The sequence below is a fragment of the Gouania willdenowi genome, chromosome 9 (assembly GCF_900634775.1).
Source record: "Gouania willdenowi chromosome 9, fGouWil2.1, whole genome shotgun sequence".
Lineage (NCBI taxonomy): Eukaryota > Metazoa > Chordata > Actinopteri > Blenniiformes > Gobiesocidae > Gouania > Gouania willdenowi.
The window spans coordinates 40,165,429-40,184,223 of record NC_041052.1 but is presented as its reverse complement, the minus strand read 5'-3'; the positions used below and the strand labels follow the sequence as shown (position 1 = coordinate 40,184,223).

Sequence of the window (18,795 nt, the reverse complement as noted above, 5' to 3'; positions counted from 1 at the left end):
ATGTCACATCATCTGTAACTACTAAGGATTCTACTTCAATCTGAACAAAAAATAGCCATGTAGGTCATGTAGAACCATCCATCCATCCATCCATCTTCATACCCACTTATTCCCATTTATCAGGGTCGCGGGGGTCTGCCGGTGCCAATCTCCGGCTCTCATAGGGCGCTGGGCGGGGATACACCCTGGAAGGGCGCCAGTGGTCATGTAGAACCTCAGAAAAAAAAAACATTTGTTATGGGTATGTGATTTTCAGAGAAAAGTAGTTAAGAGGTTAAAAAATGAGCAGGTAGGGTAGCCGTTTATCTCATTGACATCATAGGACTCATGCACTCCCTGCTGGACCCTCTCACATCTCACCAGCATTCAGGCAGATGTTTCACTGTTTTTATAAGAGTCAATCACATCTGCACCGAAGGTTATGCCTTTTCCCTCAAGAAATGAATCACAGCAACAGCGTCACACAAGAGGCCCATCACTTTTTACCTAAAGCTCAATGATTGTACAGCAGGGCAAACTTCAGCATGTGTGGTTTGTTTTTTCTGAATCTGAGCTGCTAAATCTAAAAAACATTGTTTTTCCATTTTTTGTTTTGCTGTGTGCAATTTGCAGTGTCTGGATCTTAAATGTTCTCCTTCCTCTGCAACCTTTAATGATCTCTCACTCCTCCCATTTGAGTTGAACTCAGCACACACTCATTTGTGTCAAAATGAGGACTGAGCTGTAAGTAAATTTTCAGCAATAAAATCATGTGTATTAGTTTGTGAAAGTGTGAAAATCTCAATTAATTCTACGATGAGAGCAAGAGGTCACTTTGGACCTCATATTCGTTCATTCATTTTTCATTATGTGACAAAAACATGAAAAACAAAAACACTCATTATTTGATATTTGTTTCCAAAACCAAAATGAAAAAACGGAAAACGCCTTGTTTTTCAAATTCAAGCTCTTTTGCTTCAGAACAGAAAACAAAAAACAAACACCTTTATTCGTTTTCTCCATTACCGATTTGCCAAAGTACGTGACCCGTTTACATAATGAAAAACGAATGAACGAATGATACACGGATTCTGGCCTATCAATGGAAAACTATTTGTCCAAGCTGACATTTTGGATCCAATAAATGGCTCAAGCTAGTGTAACCTTGTCATACTAAAAGTACTCAACAATTTCTTGAATCTACCTTGTAAAAGCAAAATAAAACATAAATAAATAAGTTGTTATTGTCCATAAGGTTTATCAATTAATTTCTCTCTTTATAACAGACATTTAGTGACTGAAGTCAATCACCTTTATTAAGCATTATAACAATCTGTCCTTGAAAAATATCATATAAACCTTCTTAAAATCTCTCAATCATTGAAACAATGATAAATATCTCCTTCTAGGAATTAAAACTATAACAAAAAAACTACAGGCTTACAGAACAATAAATAATTGTAAAATATACACTTCAATAAATAACCTTTTCAATTCAATCCACCAGTATTTAGTCTCTTTTAATCTTTCTCTCTTTTTCCTTTAGGACTTTCCTCCTCTTTTTTCTGCCATAATTAACCACATTGGCTTTAAAAAGCAACTCCTTAGCTTTCAGAAACAGTCTTTTAAATAAACATGTTCCTGAGATGCGTTCAAGGTCCCTGGGAAACCCGGACAATTTCATTAATTTGTAAAATATCACAGGACAAGATGTAAAAAGATGACGTATCCGGGTAAATCCAGACGTATGGTCACCTTAAGTTCACTTTTGTTTAGAGGAAAGCTGCCAAGTTTGGCTTAAAACAATATGGAAAAAGATACAACGTATGTAACAGAAGTTGTTTTTTCTGAAAACGTTGCCGTCACTCTGCTTTTCCCCTAAAACAAAGGTCATCGGAAGGACAAATTACAAAATAAGGATAGGCCAATGACTTTTTGTCTTGAACTGCACATTACTCATAATATTGATTCACAAGCAGGAAAATGTCCTTTAAAAGTGTCAGATATAGGCTACATGAAATAACTTATGTTAAAACACATATTTTCTGTATTACCTGGCTTGTGTTCGTAGCTACGTATGACCTCTTTTTTGTCTCGGTGAAGCACAATTCACCAAGCATTGGATTCTCACTTGTTGAGGCATAAAACAGTTTAGTTTATGAAGATAAAAATACACATCAGAAATACAGAAAAGTGGTGTTGTACTCAATACCACACAATCCGAATACATCGAGACCAAGACGAGACAGAAGACTTTTGCAGTCAAGACTGAGTCGCGACTCAGACCGAGACGAGACCAGAACCATAAAGATCATTTAAAAAGAAAAACATGACCAGGTAAACAGTGAAAGAGCATTCTCTCTTTAGCTTTTGTGTTATATTAAATATATTTAACAAAGACAATCATTGTCTACAACTCTTTCAAAGCACCAAAAAAGCTAAAAATCGCAAATCTTGTCAAAGTTCTTTAACTACATACTTGCAAAAATAAAGTCCATATGTTTTTAAAAGCCACTAATAAGTGTATAATTGTTTTAAATATCTGAAAACAAAATGTTTATTTGTCAGGTGAATGAGGTCTAAAGTAATTGTTCAGGGATTTGTGACATCAGATGTCTGAGTTTTTAAGGTGTCTGACCTATAAGTCACTGGAAGATATTTCCAAGGAAGAAGAGCAATCAGTGAGCTAATGCTAAATATTTGTAGTGAAATTACAGCATGCATTCATCAGGAACAGTTCCCAAGTGCTTCTCCTTACTATCACATTAAAGAAGTTGAAGAACTACAGATCAGATCTGGTCTAGATGGAAAATCCTGAGTCTGGCCAATCTGAGATAAGAAAGACCAAGACCACGACCTCAAGTGGTCTTGAGTACCACAATATTACCCCAAAGGCACCACACGATGAAGGCTTGCTCACAATTATTAGAGGTTATGCTACCTAAGAGTAAGGGTTTTCTTCTCTCTACAATCTTCCCAGATCTTTTAATTGAACAGCTTTGAGAAAAGATGACAAGAATAATTCTATTTCTCTGTGTAGTTTATTCTAAGTTAGTCACAAGTCAAATTTAGCAGTAGGCCTGTTATTCCTGCAAACAGAACAACTCACACGCAAGCGAGTATCAGAAGCAAGAGTGTGTCTAGAGAATTGGGAGTAGACATTTTATCTTCTTGGGCTAGGTGTACCCCGTATGCACCCTGTAATAGTTTGGTTAGGGCTAGTCACACCACAGGTCAACCCCTGCAACTGTGATTTCTGAGCTTTTGTATGGTATCATCAAAGTGAGAGTGTGTGGATGTTAAGTCATAGTGACATGTAGCTAACATGCAACAGGTCTACAGAGATAAGATCTGGTAGTATAGAGAAGCAACCTAAATAGTATGATTCATGAAATGACGTAGACCAAATCTGTTTTCATGCCATGCATATGAATAGTAAAAAGTATTAACAAAAACAACAGTACTATCGTGTCTACACTACACATCAACCACATTTACGACCAAACACATAATTTTTCACTTTGTAGGAAGCACATGGAAAGAATCTTGAATAAGTTATTATAATCATGTAATTGAAGCACATTCTGTGTAGCTTTTGTTTATCTTGGACACTTTAGGATGTGAAAGATTACCAGTAATTCCTGTGATTTACTCAGACTTTTCTTACAATGAGAGATATAATCAAAGCTTAACTCTGTTACCTGGCATTCACTGGCACTTTGATTGACATTGTGTATATTTAAAGTATTGCATAGCCCGGCTATCGTCTTGGCCTCGAGGAGTTTGCAGAACCACCCTTTGTTCCTGTTATTCTTTACAAGGGTCATTTGCTTCTTTTTCCATTCTCCCTTTATCTCTACGCTTTGATTGGATTGTCAGCGAGTCGGAGAGGGAGAGGAATGAATCGAGGAAAGAGGTACAGAAAAATGTGAACAATGCGTGCAGCATCTGTATGTGTATTTTAAAAGGAGACAGGCTGTTATTCTTTTTTCCAAATAAAGATGGGTTGTGGAAAAGAGATGGGCAGCAGATGTGTGAGGGGGCAAGAAGGCGCGAGACTAAACTGACACGCAATAAAAAACATCGTCCTGCTGCTTTTAAAGGAGTTTGTACAGAAAGGTACATTGTAATAAAAGCCTTAATAGAAATGGCTCTGATTCATCACCTAAAAGGCAGGAAGAGAAGGAGAATTTATAAAAAGTTAATGCATAAAAATATTGGGTTAAACCCTGAACCAGGGACTAATATTATTTGTCTTATTTTAATTATTATTCCCCCAGAAAACCTTAAAAGTAGAAAACTTTTTACCCTTTTTACCTTTGTCCTTTGGCCATTTTGTCAGACTTTAGCTCCTTTTACCTATAAATATGCCTTTTGTTTTTCTTATTTTTGTCCATTTTTACAAGTTCATTTTGACACTTTTATCCAATTTTTGTCCTTTCTAGATTTGTTTTGGTCACTTTTTATCCAAAAAGGCTAACTTTCACCCAATAAATACCATTTGTTTCCTTTTTTTCCCTACATTCTGCCTCTTTTTGTTCCACGTTTGCCCTTTTTTCACTATTCTTTGCCACATTTTGTTTATTTAAGCTACCCTTTGCCATAAAATAAAGATTCCTCTTCATTTGCCCGATTTTTTGGCCACTCTTGACTGCTTTTGGTCATTTTTGCTCCTATTCAAAAAGTTCTCACACTTTTTTCAGTCTTTAGCTACCTTTTGCCATTAAATTTTCCTTTTTTCCTATTTTTTATCCATTATTTAAAAGTTAATTTTGACACTTCTGTCCTTTCTTGAATAGTTTTGACTAACTTTTGCCCAATAAATACCATTTGTTTCCTTTTTTCCCTACATTTCACTATTGTTTGCCACATTTTGCCTATTCAAGCTACCATTTGCCATTACATACCACCTGGTTTCTCTTTTTTTGCCCCTTTTTGGCCACTCGACTGCTTTTGGCCCAGTTTAGTCACTTTTCACGTTTTTGCCACTCTTGGGCCATTTTTGGCCACCTTTTACCATGTCTGCTTCCACTCGCACTTAAGAAAAAAACAAAAAACAAAAAAATAACAGCGGATTGAACCGGCCAGAAGCCCTGGCTTTAAGTTCATGTTTTGATATTTTAGGCTAATATTTTTAGCTCAGATCTGAGTCGTTCACCTCTTGGCATAAATAAAAGTAATCCAGTTGAAATGTAGACTTATGTGGGTTTTCCACCAGTTAATCAACTTTTATCAGCTTTTGGAAAAATCAAGCTTTTTCCCCAACTCCATCATTCAGAATGACTTTATAATATCAGACGTCACATGGTTCCCAGTCATTTCCTTATTAGCTTTTAAAAGCTCTTGACATTTCCTTTATTTCCAAGGAGCAAGACAAATCCATGTGTTTGATTGACTGTGATTATACCATCTTACACAGTTTGAGGAAATACTTTACAGATGACTTGCCTCTAACTTTAGCCGTAGCAGCAGACGTCTGCCAATGTGGTGCGTTAATTAAATTACAAGGATTTCACTGTGAGTAAGATCTGTTTCCAAAGGATGAGTCTTGATATTTCAGGATTTTGTCAAGTTTATTTGAGCAACAATGACTTTTCCTAAAGAGCCTCAAAATCTGCTTCTCTTGGTTGTGTTTTTGTTTTGAGCAGCGCTGTAAGATAATGATTCTTTTTAGTTTGCATTCTTGACCAATTTGTAACAATGTGAATTGTTTCTGCTGTTTATCTGCTTCACTATTGTTTGCAATGTTTATCGAAAAGTATTATCTTTAAAAGCCGAGCGACTCATTAGATTCAATAGACGACTATTGGCTCTACAGTGGAATGCACTTTGTATTGTTTGGTGAAAAAGGTTAACATTTTTTAAACAATGGAAAACCAATGACTCCCTGAACTCAGTGTTTTTGTCTCTCAAACTGAGTGTGAGGTAGAAGCACAGAGAGGACACAGGAAAGAACGTAGTAATAAGAAAAAGAGCCATAAACAGTGATGAGGGGGAGTGTTCCAGCATGGTTTGACATCTACAGCGTTGACCAGGGGTGGACTGGGACTAAAAATCAGCCCTGGCGGACACCATATAGAAGCTTTTAAATCAGTAATGCTCAACATGTCTTCATTTTATTTATTAGTCCACCAGGAAATCCATTTTTACCCATTTCTTTGGCCATTTTCCATCTTCCTTTGTCCCATTTTTGCCCCTTTTCAAAACGTTTTGACACTTTTTTCACTTTGTTCCTAGTTTTTGTCCATTTTTCCAAGTTCATTTTGACACTTTTCTGATTTATGTCCTTTCTTTACCTGTTTTTTTTTTGTTTTTTTTTGCTGTTTTTCTTCCAAATAAGCTCCTTTTTACCCAGTAAATGCCACTTGTTTCTGTTTTTCCCTACATTTTGCTTTTTGTTCCACATTTTGCCCTTTATTACAAACCACCTGTTTCCTCTTTTTTTTTGCCCATTTTTTAAAAAAATTTTTTGCACTCGACTGCTTTTTGTCCATTTTGGTCACTTTTCACTCTTCTCGTGCCACGCTTTTACAATGAACAATTGCCCATAAATTCATAGAGATGAAGTGGTGTTGGCAAGAATGATACCAAACAAGGCAAGCTATATCATTTTTATGGTGAAATATAAATCAAAAGTAGTCAAAAACGTCCAGTTATACCCTGGACTTAAGAGGGTTAATCTGCCTATTTAACTAAATCAAAATATGAAAAACAACTCTTGGAATAATACATGTGCAGGTAACCAATTATTGTTCAAAAAACGTAATAGAGAATCGAAAAATTGAGATTGAACAATATGACCAAAACAGAATATAAAGATATCAACGGAGCACCTGAAGAAACTAATTTGAACTTTTCTGTACTTCTAAACAATCTAGATATACAACAAAATGCATTTAAGAGCTAAAAAAGTGGATTTAGCATGATATGTCCCCTTTAAGGCAGCATCACAAACCTTAATTTAAAGAGTTTGAGGACACAAAACAAAAGTCTAGGAAAAAAAAGAAATTTCTCTTTCATTTGAAGAATAAAAAGAATTGTAATTGAATGTGGTTTTGGGCTACATTCAAACCAACGACTTTATCCTAATAAAATACTACAAATGTGATGCTGTACAATCATTCTCTATAGAGTCACGCCAGAGTTTTTACAATGTGCATTTCAACCAATTACTGGTACTGCATGCCTCCACAAAATCACTGAGTATTTCAATATGCAGTCAAACTAAAGCCTTTATTCCACACAGTGAAGCTGTTTCAAAGCCTATTGGACTATTTAATGGCCTTTTGTGCCTGAGCCCATTTCTTTTTTCCTCCCTTCTATGGGCTCTGTCTCAAAGTGCTGATGTGTTTCAAACCAAACTGACCTTATTTAACCTAGTATTCATGCAGGCGCTCAGTAATACGCAGGAAATGAACATATTTCTCAGTAAACAAGTCTTTGCACAAAGCAGAGATGTTTCAAAGCAGCCGTTGTTGAGTTGTGTTTTGTGTAAAGTGGCTGCACTGCTCTTTTAATCAAAGTGGGAATGTGTGGCTGTTGAATAGAACACAAAGACAATAATTGGAGTGTTTGACAAGCTTTTTCCTTTCTTACGGCGGAGTCACGACAAATGTGTCTGAAATGTAACGCGTTCATGCAGAAAGAAGCACAGATACGTCACGTTACAGATAAACACAATCAGGTTGTAGAGTGTGAGTTAATGTAGGTTATAGACAGTGTTTATAGATATACAAACAGGATGTTTAGTGTACGAGGAACAATCAATGACTGTTTTTGAAATGTCATGCTAGCATACTACCAGGGTTAGGGTCAATTACATTTTTTAGTTACAATTACATCTTCAATTATCCATTTCCAATTACAATTCACTTACGATTACAGTGACCAGCATTTTTTAGAATTACAATTAAATTACAAATATTTTTTTTATCCACAGAGTCATTTACAGTTAATCACAATTATTGAAATAAAAAACCTAATAAAAGTCAACCTTCCTTTTGTGTTAGCTTTCTGTTAGCATCTCTAATGCTAACATATCCTAAATCAGCTGTAAAATACACTAAAAACAAACATCTATCGTCTAATTTATTTCCCATTTATTGATTACATTGTTAGGCTTAATAATCAATGAAATTATAGGTTTTGATATTTATAGTGTGGGCGTCTGAGCTCTTTTTTGGGTCACTATACCCCTAGATTAATTTTTTTTTAAATGATAAAATGTGGGAAAGCTTGATATGAAACATATTTTGATAAGTATTAACTATATACTGTATGTGTAGAACTGTACATATAGAACTGTAACATGGTTCCCCAGTTTTGTGTTAAATTATAATTGACAATTTTGATACATTTTTCATGGCAATTACAATTACAAAGTAAATTATCTAAACTCAATTTAATTATGGTTACAACAGGAACAGATTTTTTGAATTACAGTTACATTATATTTACACCATAATTGTAATTAATCAATTACGTGATTATAATTATAATTATAATCAAGTAATTATACTCTGACTCATACTAAGTGTGACGTCTAAATGAGTGTTTGCATTAGATAATATGGAAAGAATGAGTATGTGAGAAATAACAGGACGTATACTATATGTTATATATTTAAATATGCACAGTGGGCATACTAGTCATACTCAACCGTCCCATGATGCATTGCGAGCGGAATGTAAAATGGTCCTTCAAGCTAAAAATCAAACATCCCCTTTTCAAAACAAAAGCATCTCTTCTTGTCTTCCATTAGTTTTTGTAAATGGGGCTCTTATTTTGAAGTTAACAGGAAGTTTAGTCAGTAGACCAATGGAGGGTCTCTGAAAATGTGTGAAATGTGTGAATGAAATGTGTCTATGTGAGTTTTATGGATGAAATGAGCACATGTTGATATTCTTCTTGGTCACTTTCTCACTTCAAATGTTTGCAGAACTTTCAAAGTAAAGGTGGAGAATCAACAGAGATATTTAGCTTCAGTGTGAACAAGGTTTTTAACGCTGGAGGTTCCAAATGCATCTTGGGAAATTTGGAAGTAAACTTCAGTGAGAACGCTGATCATAGTATATAGTATAATATACTTGTTGAGTGTAGAACGTTAGTATGCGATTTTGAACAAAGCCAAAGTCCTTCTTTAGCAAAGATCAACATAATTTACGTTAAGGCCAATTGTCATATTTTAAGTGATTGATTTCTGTAAAGGTTTTACAATAAATTGTCATTTTGACATCAGACTTAGTATGAGTAGCACTTTAGTTTGTGATTTACGACACAGCTTGAGTTGCTGATTTTCTAACATGATTTTTACAAGCATTAATTAACACATAAATACGTGTGTGATGCTCCTTTTCATTGTGTTTTCATTGTGTTTTCATTGTGTTTTCTTTTGTTTTCTTTTGTGTTTTCTTTGCGTTTTCTTTTGCCAATGATGTTCAATACGACCCTTTTGCAGATATGCCGATTTTTTCAGACAGTGATTAATTACTGATATATACAGTACATAGACCCAGCCCCTCAACCAGATTTTACAGTAGGTCACATAATATCTCTATGGAATTAATACTCTAGACCTATTTTTAATGTGATTCCCCACTGGTTGTATTCCACAAATAAACATAATGGGCACAAAAATAATAATACTTCAGTTACAGTCATGGAAAAAGTGCCATATTGTGTTTTAATACATCTATCAGTAGCATTTCACTCATTATACAAACAGTTTAACAGTTGTAAAATATTTGAAACTGTAACAAAAAAGAATAAAACAGCTTTCAATAATGTTCAACAAACAAATCACACAGTCACTATACCATTTGTTCTATAGTTTGTACATGTGGTGCAAGTTGATTAACACAGCTAGCAAGTTAGCATTAGCTTAGTGGTTAGCCGTGAGCTAGTTAGATATGTACGAAACGAGGAACGATGATCCATATTGCAGCGTAAAATGGCTAAATGACATTAAATGCGTCTCAGGAATGGGTTCCAAGTATTCCAGTTTTGACAGTAAATGACAAAAATTAAAGGAAAGAAATGAAAATGTCAGGACGAGAAGCGCAAATAATATTATTTTCCACCACTAGTAGCAAACGTAGTAAAAAAATACATCTTTCTTTGGTGATTTAAATTATGAACCAGTATTTTTTGTCTTCCTTGTTTTATTTAAATGAGAAAGAGATGTGTTTAAAGCATTATGTCCTGTGTATAATGTACTATCTACCTAAGCTGGACATGGTGACATATTATTATAATATAAAATCAGTGTAAAAATAAATACATGGATTGAATTCTGACTGAACTTGAATTTATTCTGGAGGAGATGCTAATAGAACAAACATAAGTAATCTAACATGAGGATTGTCTTTCAAAACATACTGATTGCAATTAATTACAGAGCCATTAGCAAACATAATTACATGTTTATTTCATTTGGAAGCAGTGTGAGTGCACGGTTCGTTCAGTGTCTTACACTCTAAATATTACCCAACAGGTTTTTAACCTCACTCAACGATTCTCAGTAACCTTAAGCAGGAGAGTTTGGGGCCGCAGTGAAAAATACTTGGCTCATAATGAAAAGGGTTTAAAATGTATCAGAAACAGATGATGTTCTTGGCCTGGGAGCGTATACATGCTACCTTCTCGGATCCCTAATGTTCTTGGGATTTGTATTTTCTTTGGCAATAATAACCATCTGGAGACGGACAGAGGCAGGTGTGTTGGGCTGTAGCTGCATTTTCCTGGTATTAGGATATTAGTCTGGAATAAAACAAGCTAGGCCAGACATGAGGGCCATCAGTTCTAGAAGATCTTTGGCTAATAGTGCTGAGTCATGAATGGCAGCGACAGGTGAGCCCAGTTTAGAACTTTTGGCTTCGGAGCATCTTTGGCAGAGTTTAGAGTTATAACTAAGTGACAATAACAGCTGCGCACACACACACACACACACACACACACACACACACACACACACACACACACACACACACACACACACACACACACACACACACACACACACACACACACACCCCATCATTAATCACACATCAACATAGACCAGAAATTATGTTGTGCAGATGCTTCAGTTATTTCTTCACCTCTTTACATAATAAATGGCCATTATTCAGCTTTACTTTATTAAAAGAGAAAAGTGCAGCAGAACTTTCTCATAGAATGATCAAATATACTGTATTTATTCACAGTTTTTCCACCTTCAGGTATATTTTTAGGTCAATTACTGCCTCTTACACTTGGGTACTTGTACTTTTTTTAATATATTTCTAAATCAGCACTTTTTTTCCTCTAAGCTAATGTTATTCAAGCGTTCTGTTCTTGCTACAGACACGTTGTCCCGTGCAGACATGTCACTAATGCTGGTGTCATTTCGTAGAGAGCTAAAAAGAGCGATATACATCATCCAATGAGAGTATTATGACGGTATCGGCTCTACTCGGCTCAGCTCTACTCTCATTCCTCCCGTTGCCACTGGGAGAAGTACCTCCTCCGTGGTCCTGGTGCTGCTTTTTTTAGTACCTCCTATGTTGGTTCAGATAAAATCAGCCCTGGTCTGAACATGTGACGTTGGCACAAAGCAGACACTGATTGGGTCAGAGAGTCATCACAGCGTAGAGTCATCAACTCACGCACAGAGAGGAAGCATTTGACCACCATTGATTGAATCTTGTGAGGATGGCAGCAAAAAGTGCAATCTGTGGAGTCTGGTAGCGTCAGGTTGATGCTCAATGGAAACATTCCGGAAAAACAGTAGCAGGTCCCGAAAGCGAGGAGTGTGGAGCCGTGTAGAGCCGATGCCTCCCATTAGTGTTTCTTTATGAACAGGTTGAAACAGGGACGTGTTTTATATCAAATAACCAACTATTATGGAACCAAAGCTTTCACAAATTCTCACATGATAAGGGTCACAGAAATAGACATGTTTTCCTCAGCATGAAAATACTATTTTTCTCCTTTGTCATGGAACTCCTCCTAGGCTATTAATGCAGCACTAATGACACGTATGTCACCTCATAGGGGTAATGTCAAGGATGTGCAGTCATCCTTTTTTGGAGCCAAATTGTTAAGGTCAAGGTTAAGGTTGTGTCAAGTGTTAAAAACCAAAATTTTCCGTATCTCTACAAATATTTATCGTACAAGTTCAATGCTTACATTTATGAAAAGCTCAATTCAAGTGGAGTATTTCATTTCGTTGGACCGAAGCTGTACGACCGACTGGTAAAAAGATCGGTAGGGGTCAAAACTCAAACTAAAAAATATTTTTTTCCCTATAACTTGGCCACAAATTGAGATACAGTGCTCAGACTGGTACCATTGAACAACATTTCCTTTCAACATGTTACCATGACCTTCGCTCAAGGTCATATTTAAGGTCAAGGTCAGTCTTCTGTTTTTCCTGCAGTATTACTTTCAATTCTGTTTAGTAAAAAGAACAAACTTTTCAACAAATCCAGACGCAGGTTGTCATTTTTGGTAATTTTTTCAAATTGACAAATACGTATTCGCCTTGTGAATTCAGGTCTTTATTGCATCAAATTACTCTTAGTTTATTGTGTAACTTAACCCAAGCTTTTTTCTATTATTAAAAACTATTTCATGTTAACTTAAAATGTTGCTTTTTTAAACTGATGGCCACTTTAAATTTTGTTCAGCCATTGCAATAATATATTTAATCCAAAAGGAATTAAAAAAAAAATGTAATTCATGTGACCTTTTTCATTACAAATAAAATCATATGCAAAGAGTTTCTTTTAAAAATGTGTTGTTTTCTTTGGTTAAATGACTGTCTCGGTTTGAAATATCTGGTCTCCCTACCTAACCCCACTAAATCCCTCCACCTAGCCCAAAAAAGGTGTCATAATTGAGAAAAAGCTGAAATAAGTTAGCGAAAGGTGTCATAATTTAGCAAACAACACTTAATGACAACCTTCATGAGACCTTATTCATGCTAATGACAGATAATGTCAGCGTTTATGGAGAAAACTTCAAGTAAAGTGTCTTTTATTTCGACAGTCATGCTGTAAATTTGCATGTTGCACAGGAAAATATGTAGATCTATGTTTTGAAAAATATTCTATATATGTGTGTTTTGAAAAGCTATTTAATGACTGTGGCAAAATGTGGGTCCCAGGGTGAGAGGAGTTGAGAACCCCTCTTATAGTTTTAGGAAACTGATATCACACATGGGGTTAGACTGTATTTCCCCATCATGTGGCTGTGCACGACACACATGAGCGTACAGTATACACTTACAAGGCAAGGATTACATAGGAAAAACAACATAAAATGTAAACACACACTGGCTCTATCTGAGACTCAACCACTCACTGGATTCTAGTGGTTGAGTGAGAACCAACATCCATCTCCCAAAATAACTCAGACAGCTGCTTGAGTTGTAGTGTCTGTCAGACGTGTGTGTGTGCGTGTAATAGATTACTTTGCCAACTTTTCCGGATTGCTTGTGTTTGGGACGGATTTTTGCCATTTCCAATAACTACGGGCCAGAGATGTAAAGAGTACTGATATATCCTACTCAAGTACTAGCAACAAGTAGCTTTATTAGCTAGTACTCAAAGTAAAAGTTACTAGTTACTTTCACCCCCCACTCTTATCTTTGTAAATAAATCTTGGTACGGTTCCCTTACATACAGTAAACATCTCATGTAGAAACTTATAAAGGAAGAGATCAAATCTACCACAACTGGAACTTAATTTATTTTCCACAAAGGCATCTGTATAAAATTATTTAAATAAAATAACACCAATGAATTAACTTCAACATAATGAATATTCTCAGACTCTAAGTATAGATACATTTATGAAATATTAACGTAAGGAAGAGATCTAGGCTAATAAAGTGAGATGGTAACTCTAACCTCAGTATTGACACCAATTCAAGGAAAAGAAGATCAAGATAAATCTTGCATTGAATTCCTCAGAGCAACAATGACATAAACTGATTGCTGGAACCCCTGGTGTGGAAACCAGTCCAGATCTTCTAGAAAAAGACTTCCTGGTCCATCTGTGGATCATTTAGATGAACAGTCAGTCTCTGAGCTGATATATGGGCTCAGCTGCAGGCTCAGGACTTCTCTTCTTTTGCTGTTTTGGCTGAGTAGGAATTGAGTGTCAGCAGCCAGATTAAAGAAAATATATAAAAAGGCATGAAATGATAATCGAATAAACTCAATCATATTTCCTTTCACAATAATTTAGCTCAAATCTTGATTCCAAAGCATTTACAAGTGTAGAAATGGCATCTAAGCTAAGAAAAAGGCCTCTTTAAACTTTCTTGTATTATATTGACGTCCTTTGTCCAGTTTCAGTCACTGTTGAGTGACTGCGTTCGTTTGGAGCCTCAACAAGTACCAAGAGTTGCTTTCAACCAAGAAATAGTTTGTCCTGTTCCTCTGCTGAGGGTCTGTACATAAAACGGAGCAGTGCTTATCTGACTTTTAGGAGAGTTATTGTCTTGGTTTCAATCGTGTAATTTCAATGAGACATTCCAATGGTAGTTATACAGTACATATGTTTGACACTATGTAGATACACTGGATTTACAGTGTCCTAATAAAGTTAGTTTAAAATTAAACTTTATTTTTTGCTCTTCTATAGTTTTACCTTAAAACATGGGTGTCAAACTCGTGTAGGTTCAAGGACCAAATACGGACCAGTTTGATCAAAAAAGGGCCGCAGGTTTTAGTCGGGAAAACAAAAAAAATCTGTTTATAAAGTTGTGAATACCCAAATAAACGGCAACATTAAGCGACACATTTGTTAATGGTACTTTTGACCAGATTTACAGCGATATTTGTGAAATTTGTGATATTTTTTTATCATAAAAATGTCAATGTCAAATCTAAATGTTAAGTATTAAATCCAAATGTTAAATCGAAATCTAAATGTAAATGTTAAATTTAAATCTAAATGTCATGGGTAAAACTAAATATGTATTAATGTGTGTGTATGGAAGGCATCAACAATATCTAAGCAAAAAGTGATGGATACTTAATGTCCTTTGATTTTTGATTTATTTTTACCAATTTTTATTCAATTTGAGGAGATTTTGTGGAATGATTTGAGAAAAATTGCAGGATTTTGGAAAAAATATAGTTTTTTTTTTTTTAACAATTTACAACAGCATATGTGGGCCGAATTGGATGCTCTGAGTTTGGCACATTTAGTTTACCACCACTAAGTGTGGAGTGAAAGAATAATCCCTTAATTCTGTAAAGTGACTCTGAGTGTCTAAGAGAAAGCGCTATATAAATTTGATGTATTATTATTATTATTATTATTATTATTATTATTATTATTATTATTTAGTATTCAATGCTTTAACACCCGTCTGCTTTAGTTTTAAGATAAGTAGTTTTTAAAACTATGCGTGGAAAGTTTATAAAAGATACAGTTTTTTCTCTTCTTTGATGCTTTCTCATATACTGTACGTGGCTTGAGCTGCACACATTTTAGCTATAGAATAAGAAGATAAATTTTCCAGAAAGAACTCTTACAGGGACTGCTGGTAAAAAAAAAAAAATCTGTGGTCATCGCCACCAATTATTAAGTAAATTAAAGGTAATTAATGAATATTAAAATCCCCAAAAGCCAGACATTGTGTAACAACTTTAATAGAAACAGATGTAGATTTGTGCAGTGATGAAACTGGTTCTTGTTGCTCCAGTTAAACAACCCTATAACACAACATAACACCACGTGTCACTGTAGAATGTACATAATAGACAAATATGATTTTAAATGACATGAAACACAGTGACTGCACAAAATATATATGAATTAACTTGTTGCTCTTTTAAAAATACAAGTTATTTTTTGGCGCTCGAGTCATGTGACTTTAGGTTGGTTCTTCTTCTGTTGTGCAATTCTTCTTCACAATATAAATAGTGAAGCGACACTGCATCCAGCAGTTCATGTATGGTACTGCAGCAAGAATGAAGCAGAAAGCGGCTGCCATCATTGAATTTTTGAATATCTTAGGAAGATTTTGAGACAGTTTTTGATGGAATATATAGTCAGTCAGACATGGCGTCACTTTAAAGGTGAGGAGTGTTGGCTTGTTTGCTGTCTTTGAGAAGCATTTAATCCCTTAAAGTCCATGTAAAGCAGAAATAAATGTGCGTTATGAGTTTGTCATACCACAGAAACGTGTCATTGGCCACTGAGACAAATTTGAAAGATGGAAACAAATTGCAAAGTATATAAAATTAGGTCTCAAAATCATGAAAAAACGAGCACTTTCTCTGCTCTAAGACACTGGGGGCGTGTCAGTTAGAGATGTTGGAACCACGCCCACGCTCGGGAGGGGCTTCGCCCCCGTGTACTGTGTGTATGGGAGAGAGCAGTGTGAAAGTGGCTCCAGCCTTGATAGTGTTTTCAAAAATGCTCAGACTGGGACAAACCAGATGTCAGCGGAAAGGTCTGCTCTGCTTTTTCAACTTTTTAAAAACTTTATTTTAACATTTTCAAACCTTTTCTAACCTTATTGCTAATGTACAGCTAATGCTAGGTTAGTTGTAATGATAAGTTTATGCAATTGCTATGTGAATGTTAATGCTAGGTTAGTGCTAATGTTAGATTTATGCTAATCCTAGGCTAATGCCATTGCTAGGTTAATGCTAGGTTAATGCTAATGTTAGGCTAATGCTAATCCTATGTTAGTGCTAATGCTATGCTAAGCTAATGCAGTGTGATGTGGGTCAGCACCTGCATCCTCACTTGCATTTTCTTCAGGAAATGCAAATATTCTAGTTGTACATGTTACACAAACGCGCACGCGCACACACGCGCACGCACGCACACACACGTGCATGCACGCACACACACTTACATCCACGTACACAGACAACAGTCACCATTGATTGAGTGGCCCTCGTGGCTTGTTGGTGAAGTGACACACACACACACACACACACACACACACACACACACACAGCCATGGAAACATGGGTCAATGATGTCACTGGAGCAGGAATAGAACACAGATTAAATACAAATGTTGAACAGGGAACTCACAGCAGCCACAGTGGCTTTCGTGGTTTGGGATGTGATCAAAAAGTAAACCTATCCTTGTTTTATGATATTGTTAAATAAAGAGCGAGGAAGAAAAGAGCAATGTTTGGCGTGTGTTCTGTAAAACATTGTGCTTAGGGTTTTGGGTCAAATATCAGAAAACCTGACTGGAAGATATCCCAGAAGCCTAATAAAGAGAAAAGGGAACACCCAGCTATAAAATGCAGCTTATGTTCCCATAGAAATCGGTCAAGAAAACAAGGGAATCACACACACAGTTTCTGGCATTTATTTGAGATTTGCAGCTGTCTCACCACTAAGAGGTGCCAAATGTAAAAACTAATTTTTCTTTCATTTGAGACAGAAATTCATGTAAAACAGCATGTTTAATAATAAAAAAAAACTTTTACAAAGTGGGCAGGTCATTGCCTGTCAATCACGAAGCCACGCCCCCACAGAAGACCTTGGAGGGTGGGGTTTGTGGAGTGTGGGCGGGGCCTCCTGATCGACAACTATTAGCTTTACACATGGTGACCGATTTTTAGATTCAACATTTAGATTTACTTTCAAAATTTCAATTTAGATTTAACATTTAGATGAACATTTACCACTTAGATTTACATTTAAAATGTATATTTACATTCAACATTTAGATTTAACATTTAGTATAAGATTTAACAGATAGATTTACATTTAACATTTTGATTTAGATTTAACATTTTGATTTAGATTTAACATTTTGATTTAGATTTAACATTTTGATTTAGATTTAACATTTATATTTAACATTTAACATTTAGAATTCAGAATCAGAAAGGATTTTATTCACTAGGTGCAGTTTAAAAACAGTACAAGGAATTTAACGCAGTAGTTGGAGTGAAAGACACATCAACACACCAGGGCACGATTTGCGCCCTGGTGTGTTGATTTTGATTTATATTTAACATTTATATTTAACATTTTGATTTCAATTTAACAATTATATTTAACATTTAGATCTAAGTACATTTTTCATGTGAACACTTGATATAGAACATGTTGTTTTACATGAATTTTTCTCAAATGAAAGAAACGTGAGCTAAATGTTGAAAGTATGTTTTTACATTCTCCACCCCATACACCACCTCATTCATGGGATACTCATCGTGAATGTTAATTTGAATGTCGCAATTTGCAAATAACAAACCTTACAACAAAACATAGTAGAACATTTTATAGCAGGAGTCTAGAGGTAAAGAAATCACTGATTTGTAAATCTTAACAGTGTAAACTCACACGTAAGCTGTTATGTCTGTCACAGTCAGACTTTCTGATCTATGACCTTCACACCTTTCAGTTATGAACACACCGTCCAGTGACGACGTGTTTAATACCAAGCAATGCTGACAGCGTTCCTCTGTTTGGAGTTCAGAATTTCTTCTAACTCTTGAAATCAACACTAAACGTTGTTGTTTGGTTGGTCTTAACATATGAAACACTACCGCTGAGTTATCACTCTCTTTATAATTACAGCTCTACTAAGTTCCTTTACGCTTACGACATGTGCTGTAATATATAATAAGGGCTTCTTTGTAACTTTTTCTTCTTCGTTGTGGTTTTATAAGCTTAAAATTACCCTGACTTCATAAATCTCCAGAGGAAGCGATTAAAGCGTCTTGTTTTATTTATTCTGTTCTCAAACATGAAGTCGTCTTTCTCTTTCAACACATACCACTCCATCACACTTCCATCATCATATGTTCTACTAATAGCCGCAGGCTAATTAAAAGC

The 18,795-nt window shown here is 35.5% G+C and overlaps 1 protein-coding gene across 1 annotated transcript in view; it reads left to right on the top strand.

The window, feature by feature from the left end:
- The window catches only part of pdlim5a (PDZ and LIM domain 5a), a 95,301-nt gene that overhangs the window by 27,886 nt on the left and 48,620 nt on the right, over positions 1 to 18,795 (top strand). The window lies entirely within an intron of this gene.